Raw genomic sequence first — 10,426 nt, forward strand, 5'->3', positions numbered from 1 at the left:
AGGGGAAACATAGGAAGTTCTTTCTAGTTCATTTAGTTTCCTTGTTAATTTATAGCGGTCAGTTTCCTTGTACAAATGGTTTTACTCTGTATGTAGTTCATGTCTCTCCCCATGGGATGTCTACAATTTACCATTTAAAAGGGAAACAGCTTTCTGCCTGTGGATGCCACTGAGGAAGTATTGTTAAAGACCTCTTCCGACTGTCACTGTGTCTAAGTCAGTGTCTCCTAAAGAGACTGAACAGCTGCAGAAGCTCTCCATCAAAGAGTTGGGCTTTGAAATAACTGATGAACATATGAGCAGTCATTTTGAGCGATGGGGAATGCTCACAGACTGTGTGGTAATGAGGGATCCAAACACCAAGCACTCCATGGGCTTTGGGTTTGTCACATATGCTACTGCGGAAGAGGAGTGGATGCAGCCATGAACGCAAGCCATCCACACAAGGTGGATGGAAGAAACACGGAACCAAAGAGAGCTGTCTCAAGAGAAGATTCTCAAAACCAGGTGCCCACTTAACTGTAAAAAAGATACTTGCTGGTGGCTTTAAAGACAACACTGAAGAACATTACCTAAGAGATTATTTTGAACAGTATGGGAAAATTGAAGTGACTGAAATCATGACTGACAGAAGCAGTGGCAAGAAAAGGGGTTTTGCCTTTGTAACCTTTGATGACCATGACTCTGTGGATAAGATTGTCATTCAGAAATACCATCCTGTGTGAATGGCTACAACTTTGAAGTAAGAAAAGCCCTGTCAAAGCAAGAGATAGCTAGTGCTTTATCCAGCCAAAGAGGTTAAAGTGGATCTGGAAACTTTGGTGGTGGTCGTGGAGGTGGTTTTGGCAGGAATGACAACTTTGGTCATGGAGGGAACTTCAGTGGTTTTGGTGGCTTTGGTGGCAGCCCTGGTGGTGGTGGATATGGTGGCAGTGGGGATGGCTATAATGGATTTGGTAATGATGCAAGCAATTTTGGAGGTGGTGGAAGCTACAATGATTTTGGCAATTACAACAATCAGTCTTCAAATTTTGGATGCATAAAGACAAGAAACTTTGGAGGAAGAAGGTCTGGCCCCTGTGGTGGTAGATGCCAATACTTTGCCAAACTACAAAACCAAGGTGGCTATGCCAGTTCCAGTAGCAGCAGTAGCTATGGCAGTGTCCGAAGATTTTCGTTACTGCCAGGAAACAGCTTAGCAGGAGAGGAGAGTCAGAGAAGTGACAGGGAAGCTACAGGTTACAACAGATTTGTGAACTCAGCCAAGCACAGTGGTGGCAGGGCCTAGCTACTATAAATAAGACATGTTTTAGACAAATACTCACGTGTATGGGCAAAAACTCAAGAACTGTATTTGTGACTAATTGGATAACCAGTGATTTTAGTTTCTGTTCTGTGGAAAGTATAAAGCATTCCAACAAAGGGTTTTAATGTAGCTTTTTTGTTTTTGCACCCATGCTATTGATTGCTAAATGTAATAGTCTGACATGATGCCGAATAAATGTGTCTTTTAAAAAAATGTTCTGTGTAAAGTTACTTTACTCTGAAGCCACCTTGGTAAACTTCCCCAACAGTGTGAAGTTAGATTCCTTCAGGGTGATGACAGATTCTATTTGGAATTTATTTACAATCTTGTGGGTAGAAAAGCCATTGTCTTCAGAAACCTTGGTGTAGTTGAACTGATGGTTACTGTTGTGACCTGAAGTTCACCATTAAAAGGGAAATCATGGAATTACTGGTTATAAAGATCATTGTTGGCACATCCTATGGAATACATCTAAATTGATTAATGGTAGCAGATAAAATTAAAGATGGAAATGAAGTATGTGTATCACCCATTGTCATGTGTAATCAATAAATGATTTAATTATCTTGAACAAAGTAATAAAAGAGATAAATAAATGTGTTTTCTAATTAGCACCAAAATAGTCACATAAGGCAATATTTTCACATTGGGGCACGAAGTGTTAGGAAAGCAAGAATCATCTGATTGGCTTTTACATGGAGTTTTTGTGGGTGAGATCCCTAGGAAATGAAGATTGGTAGGAAGAACATTCTCTCTTGAGATAAGCCAAAGAGTAATAATAATGAGGTTAGTGACCAAAAGTAAAAGACGGGTCAGTTAGAATATTTTAAGGACTTATACTATGCTTTTTATTGAGCCAAGCATATTGCATGTGTTACTTACCAGAATGTGAAGTCCATGAAGGCAAAATGATGTACATAATGTTGAGTACTAGTTCATTTACAGCTCTATATGGAAGCGCTGCTATTATGCCCCTTTTACAGATGAGAAAACCAAGTTTCAGGGAGTTGAAGTAACTTGCTCAGGCTCCCCCAGAAAGACTCCAGAGGTGGTTGTTGGCTCAGGCTCCCCCAGAAAGACTCCAGAGTTGGGTCCTAGTAATGGTTAAACATAGTGTTTAACAGGTGTCCACAATACAGTCAGGCCCCTTTCCTCCCCATATTTTTCATGCCTTCGCTACTCCAGCCAAACGAAGTGACCTGCAGTTTGCAACATTTCTGGTCACACTTCACACCCACATTTTTGCACATGCTGCTGCTTCTCTCTGGCATGTCATGAGCCCTGTTCACCCGGCTCACTTCTATTTGCCCTTTGAGTTTTCTTTGTGTATCACCTTTTCCTTCTTCCTTTCATCACACCTCTCCCTCCTCCCTGGGGCTGGGGGAGGTGCTTTTCTCCTCTGTCCTCCATGATCATTTATCTCATGGCTTCCTGCCCATTGGAGTTTCTCCAGGTTCTTTTCTGCAGGGTACTTATTGTTCCCCGTTTGCACTAAAGGCTACCTGGATCTCTCAGAATGGGTTTGCTGGATGAATGAAGGCTGAGAATCCCTTGCTGATTCCTCTACGACCTGAGCCTTACCTGGTGACTGGCAGTGGTTGCTGAATTCCACCCTCAACAGTGGTGCAAGTTTGGGCTTCTGGGCCCATAAACCCACATCCCCTGACTCTCTGACCATCTCTGACCCTCTGGTGAACCACCTGTTATTTCAAAAGGTATCATACATTCCTTCCAAATAAAACTTCATTTAGCTCACTTATTTGAAGAGTAATAAACAATTTAACTCATTTATAACTCATTGAACAGGAGGTTGAACAGTTACAACAAAAATCAGGCTGAGGTCAAAACCACCCAAATTTGGGGGAATACAGCCCCAATAATTGGTATGAGTATATAAAAATCCCTTTGAGTTTTCTGAATGGTTCTCAAAAATAAATTATAACCCATCTTTTTTCTTCCACTGTGGTAAATACTATGGCATTCAACTTAGAATAATTCAGTTCATTTTTATTTCCAGAGGATACATAACTGATCAGAAGATCTTCTTTACATTTAGAAACAAATATTTCTTTCTGTGGGGAAATAAATGGAAAAAAATCCAGAAAAATACATCTTGCAATTAGCTTCAGAGATATACAATTTCTAAGAAGATTATTGCCCAGCGTATAGCAAGAACAGAAAAAGAAAAAGCCTTATTTGTATTTAAAAATTGGATGAAGATTGTGGTTCTCTCTTCTATATGCAAATCTCTGTAGCATTTTGTTATTAATCTGCTATAAACTCCCAACTCTTCCTGAGACTGAACTAGCAGGTCAGGACAACACAGAGGCTGCAGTTGTCAATGCAGCAGGTCAGTTTTGGAAAGCAAGTGTGTGTGTTCACATGAGAGAGAAACTAACTTACCTCTCTGTGCAGGCCTGGACCAAGTCTATCAGAGTCCCAGTTGGATTCTCACCACTGAACACTGACTTGGCACCTTGTCAGAACTCAACAATATACACAGAATGAACGAGTGAGTGAGTGAATAAGTGACTGAATGCATTTGCCCTTCCAAGACATCACGCTGTGACTGGCCCATGTGTGTATTTTTTACACACAATGCCTCCAGAATCCTATCCATTCTTTGAGCCCAGCTATAGTGCCACCTCCTCTGTGACATATAAGAATTGTGAGAGCACTTAAGATGGAGTATCAACTCTGCCCTAAGTTATCCAAAAGCCTTCATGGAGGAGATGTCATTGGAGTTGGGTCTGGGTGAACAAAGAGGCTGCAAAGAAGGAGAAAGGAGTCTCTAGGAGGAAGTGGGGACACTTCTGCAGGTGAAGAGGCTCAGGTGAATGGAAAGAGATGTCAACACTCTTCTTGGCCTGCTCCCAGAGTCCACCAGGTCAGAGCCTCAGGGGGTGGTGACCTCTGCAGCTCCCCAACAGAAGAAGAGTCTTTCTGCCCCATATGTCTACATACCGTGTAATCAGAGTCTCTGAGCTGAGGACTCCCATGCCCTGAGTGCCAGGAGCATCTCCCAGGCTCTGCTCTAGTATGCCTACAGCTCCAATCCAGTCCCACATTCCACAAGAGCCAAGAAGCACCTGAGATGTCTCCAGAGAGCTCTGATGGGAACATGTGAACCACCTTCTTCTGTCCCCTCATGACCCCTCAGGACCCCCCCTTTCTGGTAGCCCCCAGTATACAGCACAGGGCCCAGAACATTGTGGGGCTCAATAATGACTTATGGAAGAATGACTACTTGAAACTTGGAGGTGGAGTCATTACCACAATTCCCATGTCAGGTGTAGTAGATCATTTCTTCATTTTCGGAACTCTCATTGGAGGGACAACTTGGAACATTTCCATCCTCACTAAATATTCAAAGAGTAAGTGCCCAGTCTGCTGTTTCTGTTTTCATTTGAGTAAACATGCCATGACATGAGGGGATAACCACTTGTGCAAGCTGCCACCAGACACCAAATACAGTGGCACGGTTCTGCAATCCAGATCTCATTAGGATAAAGAGAATTAGCCTCATCCTGGGTATGTGGGAGAAAAATGAATGGCAAGATTAAATGTAAACTCCAGATTTACAGACACTACAGTGTGCACAGGAATTTCAATCAACCTTGAAGCAAGACTAAAGGGCAAGGTCAAAAACAAGTTTCCCATCCAACATGCTTTAGAAAGGCAATCAGTACCCAAAAACACAGCGGTGACCACTCTTTTGAAATTCTTGCCACGCCTGCTGACGTAAAGAGAAATTATAATGCGCCCGTGCTCAGAGGTGATGTATCCCTTCCTTTCTAACCACAACGAGGTTAAATACAATGAGGAAAATGCTCTGGTAGGACTTATGTAAGTGTTAGGGGAACCCAAGAGGGGTGATCAACTCTGCCAATAGGAGGACTTCCACGGGGAGTTGCCAATCAGAGCTGTGGAGGGAAAATCAGATATGCTAGAAGAAGGAATCCTAAGTGGTGGTAATGAAGAACTCAATGGATCTATAACTAGATCTACTGAATTAGTTTTATGATGGCTGAAGAGGTTGAGATGTTAGGGTGAGTTTCATTTTGAGAGAGATAATGGACTTGGACTTGTGCCTGCTTCAGGGATTTTGGCAGGTGCTGAACTCTGCCCCTTCTCTTCTTATCACCTCCTTAGTGCCCCCTACTTCCGCTGCTCCAGGATATTATCTCTTGCCTCAGTCGCTGTCTTAGACTCCTGTGATCTCCAGCATCTCTTCCTGTTCCTCCTCTATTCTATGTCCCATGGTTCCTACAGTGAGCTTTCCGAGATCAAAATCTTGCCACGGTCTTCTCAGGTTAATGCCTCCCAATCACCTCCAAAGGACACATCGGAATTCTCTGATGTATGGGGCCTGACGTCACACACCCTCATCCACATTTTCCTTCCATGGTGCCGCATCCTTCATCCATTTTGAACTTATTCCCGAACCAAGCTCTGCTCTTCTCTGCTCCTTTGCCTCTGCCTATCTTTTCTTCATTACCACCACTTAGGATTTCTTCTTCTAACACATCTGATTTTCCCTTCACAGCTCTGGTTGGCACCTCCCCATGGAAGTCCTCTTATTGGCAGAGTAGGTCGCCCCTCTTGTGTTCTCCTAACACTTACATAAGTCCTATCAGAGCATTTTCTTCATTGTATTTAATTATTTGCACCCTTCGCTACCTAGTGTGTCCACATGGGCTGACCTCAGATTTGATTGCCTGACACAGGATTCTCCTTTCCTGCCAGAGGATATGGGACATAAAGGGAGATAAAGACTGCTGTCTCCATGTATTTCCCTTCACCTGCTGGTGTGCCACCGACATCCCTCTCCTAACACCACGTGGAACTTTTAAACATTTATGTATCAGTGTTGTAGGTATAATTGACATACAATAAAGTGGAGTATTGTAAGTGTACAAGTTTTGAAAAATGCACACTCCAACGTAACCGTCACTCTGACTAAGACATAGGACATTATAATCATTCCAGCAAGTTTCCTCACATCTTTTCTAGCCAACAGGTTGTTCCCCTTATCAGACAAACACAGATCTGTTATCTAGCATAAGGAGTTAGTTTTGCCAGTTCTAGAACTTGGTGGAAGTGAAATGACACAGTATGTACTGCTCGCATCTGTCTTCTTATGTTCAGAATATTTGTGAGGTTATCTATGCTGTGTATGTCAATAGGTTTTTAATTTTTTTTTCTGAGTATTATTCCATTGCATACATACAGGTTGAGTATCCCTTACCTGAATTGCTGGGGACCACAAGTGCTTCAGATTTCAGATTTTTTCAGATTTTGGAATATTTGCAAATACATGTGATATCTTGGAGATGGGACCCAGGTCTACACATGGAATTCATTTGTTTCATGTGCATCTTATACACATAGTCTGAAGGTAATTTTGTAAAATATTTTAAATAATTTTGTGCTAGAAACAAAGCTTGTGTATTTTGAATCATCAGAAAGCAAAGGTATCACTATCTCAGCCATCTATGTGGACAATTGGTGGTGTTTGGCATCACTATCATTGATGAATTTATATACTACCTGGCTCTGAATTTATATGCTATCAATAAGCAGTTATTTTCTTACATTTATTCACACATAAGTACTTAAGAGTAGAAATATGATATACCATTCACAGAGTGAAAAAACAATGTGTTCAGTGTGACTAAGCAGCACAGAAGCATCAATGGAATGCCTGTATCAGCTGTTAGCAAAAACAAACAATGCCAGGCTCTCAATCCCTATCTTGGATGCTGTGTTTTAATTAAAAGGTTACCGTATACTGCATTTTATTGTATTTTTTGGTGAGAAGAAACATCAGAAGCAAGTGAAGGACCAGGAAGTGGGTCTCCTAGGAATGAGGAGGCATTCTGCTGGATGGCTTTTGAAAATGGCTGGGAGGGTTATTCCTGCCTTGGGGACGTTGAATAAACTGTATTGTGCACATGCATTTTGACTTCATGTGCACAACATGAAGTCAGATGTGTCATTTTCCACTTGTGGTGTCATACTGGTGCTCAAAAGGTTTCAGATGTAGCATTTTGGATTTCAGATTTTCAACCTGTATTCTGCAGTTTGTTTATTCATCCACCTGTTGGTAGACATTTGGGTGGCTTCTCATTTGGAGCTATTACAAATGAAGCTGCTATGAATATTGCAAAAGTCTTTTGGTGGACATATTTTTGTGTTTCTTAGACAAAATACCTTGGAGAAGAATGGCTCAGTCATAGGGTAAATGTATGTTTAACTTTCTAAGAAGCAATTAAATTGTTCCCTAAAGTGATGGTTTCATTTTATATGCCCACTAGCAATATATGAGAGGTCCAGTTGCTCCATAATTTTGCCGACACTTACAATTATCAGTCTTCTTCTTTTTTTTAGAGCCAGGGTCTTATTCTGTCACCCAGGCTGAAGTGCAGTGGTGCATTCATAACTCACTGCAGCCTTGAGCTCCTGGCCTCAAGTGATCCTCCCACCTTGGCCTCCGAAAACACTGAGGTTACAGGCATGAGCCACTGCATCAGGCCTCGGTCTTAACTGTAGTCATTCAAGTGGGTGTGTCATGGTATCTCATTGTGATTGTAGTTTGCTTTTCCCCACGTTGCTGAGAATCTTTTTTATGTATTTCTTGTCCATTTGTATATCTTTTTTTTGATGTGTCTTCTTCAAACCATTTACCCATATTGGATTGTTTGTCTTCTCATTAATGTTTTGTGTCCTGTATAAAATATTTTTGACTATGTCAAAGTCATGAATACTTTGTCTCTTGTTTTCTTCCAGAAGTTTTATAGGGTTGGCTTGTATGTTTATGTATACAATTCATTTTGAATTAGTTTTTGTGTATGGCATAAGGTAAGAATTGAAATTCATTTTTTCCATATGAATATGTAAATACTCCAGCACTGTTTTACAAAAAGACCATAACTTACCTATTGAATTACCTTAGCACTTGTGTTAAAAATGAATTTATCATATACGTAGGTCTATTTCTGAACTATGTACTTGGCTCCACTGATCTATGTGTCTGTATTTACACTAATGCGACATTCTCATGATTATTGTGAATTTATAATAAGCCTTAAAATCTGATAGTAAAAGTCCTCTAATTTTGTTCTTCCTTTTCAAAATAGTTAAAGAATCCTATATTCTTTAAATTTGCATATAAACTTTAGACAAATGAGATAGACCATTTCTATTTTTAAAAATCCTGCTAAGATTTTGATTGGGATGATATGATTGTATAGGTCAATTTCTGTCAGAAATGAGTTTTAGTTTTTAGCATATAGGTCTTACACATCTTTTGTTCAACTTATTTCTAAGAATCTTGTAGTTTTGATGTGATTATAAATTGTACTACATTTTAAAAATAAACATTTTATTTTAGAACAGTTTTAGATTTACAGAAATACTCCAAAAATAGTACAAAGAGTTTCCATGTACCTCACACCCAATTTCCTCTATTATCAACATCTTACATTAGTGTGGTACATTTTTTACAATTGATAAAAGAATTTTGATACATTATTATTAACTAAAGTCCACACATTATTCAGATTTCCTTTGTTTTATCTAATGTCCTTTGTCTGTCCAAGATCCAATACAGGAAGCCATATTACATTTAGTAGTCATGTCTCCTTAACTCCTCATGCCTGTGACAGTTTCTCAGACTTACCTCATTTTTAGCACCTTTGACAGTTTTCATGAGTATTGGTCAAATAGTTTGTAGAATGTCCTTCGATTGGGATTTGTCTGCTGTTTTACTAAAGATTAGACTGGAATTATGTGTTCTTGGAAGGAAGATCACAGAGGTAAACTGCCATATTAATCACATCTTTTCAAGTGTATATACCAGCAACATGATTTGTCACTGTTGGTGTTCATCTTGATCACTGGGCTGAGGTAGTGCGTGTCAGGTTTCTTTACTATAAAGCTATTTTTTTCCCCCTATTTCCAGGCCATACTTTTTGAAATTAAGTCACTATGTGCAGTCCACACTTAAGAGGTGGGAATGTATGCTCCCCTTCCTTGAAAGTGAAGTATTTGTGTGCATTATGTGGAATTCAATTGCACAGTAGATTTGTCTCTTGACCCATTGATTTATTTGTTTATGTTTTTATTTTATTTCAGTAAGGACTCATAGATATTTATTTTATACTTTGGGTTATAATCCAATACTACTTCATTTATCTCACTGCTCAAAATTTTCCAGCCTTGGGCATTGGGAGCTCTTTCATTTGGTTTCTTTGACCTTTTGAAATACCTCCATCATTGCACACTTTTTTGTTGTTATTTTAAAAAAGCGTGTTCTTACATTCTGGCACTACAAGATGTTCAAGGTTCATCTTGTGTATTTTCTGACTAAGACATAGAATCAGTTATTTCTCCAAAGAACACTGGCTCCTTTTAATGGAGAATAATGTTAAAAACTAAGATCTGAATGCTAGGTGTGCTTGTTGGTACTACAAGGTGCTTTTCCTATATCTCAGCAGACAGAAGAAATATATGTGTGTATACTAACTGACTAACTTGTGTAACCTATCACTTTTTTTTTTGTGTAGCCATCTGTAACTATATAAAGCTATACATAAGTTCACACTGATGTCTCCAACTCTAATTCTTTACCACCCAAATCCTTCCAGCCTCTTCCCTTTGCTCATCTGTAACTTCCCACTCCAGCAATAAGAAACCTGGATCCCGCCATCCATCAAACCATTTACTTAATTATTAAATTCCAGTATATGTGCAAAACCCTATCAGAACTGGCTCATACTCCCATTAGAAATGACTTTATCAACTACAGCACAGTTCTTATGTACAATTTGTTTTGCCTTTAGTCTTACAGATTTAACTCATTTCGAAGTTACTTAGGTCAGCATCTTTTACCCTCAACTCCTTCAGCAAGGTTGTTTCATACATTTGTAATACAGTTAATTATTTTGTTATATTCTACATTTTATCTTGGGATCTCCCAATTTCCTAGATAATTAAACAATTTGCATACATTAAGATTCACTCTTTGGGCTGTAACATTTGTTTTGACAAATGTATAGTGTCATATATTCACCACAACAGTGTCATATAGAATCATTTCACTACCCCAAAAATATCCCC

The 10,426-nt window shown here is 39.6% G+C and overlaps 1 pseudogene; it reads left to right on the forward strand.

Annotated features, from left to right (window-relative positions):
* Nucleotides 1-280: 280 nt before the first annotated feature.
* Nucleotides 281-1,288, forward strand: LOC112133498 (heterogeneous nuclear ribonucleoprotein A1-like; annotated as a pseudogene).
* The last annotated feature ends 9,138 nt before the right edge of the window (nt 1,289-10,426 follow it).

This window comes from Pongo abelii, chromosome 4, assembly GCF_028885655.2.
Source record: "Pongo abelii isolate AG06213 chromosome 4, NHGRI_mPonAbe1-v2.0_pri, whole genome shotgun sequence".
NCBI lineage: Eukaryota > Metazoa > Chordata > Mammalia > Primates > Hominidae > Pongo > Pongo abelii.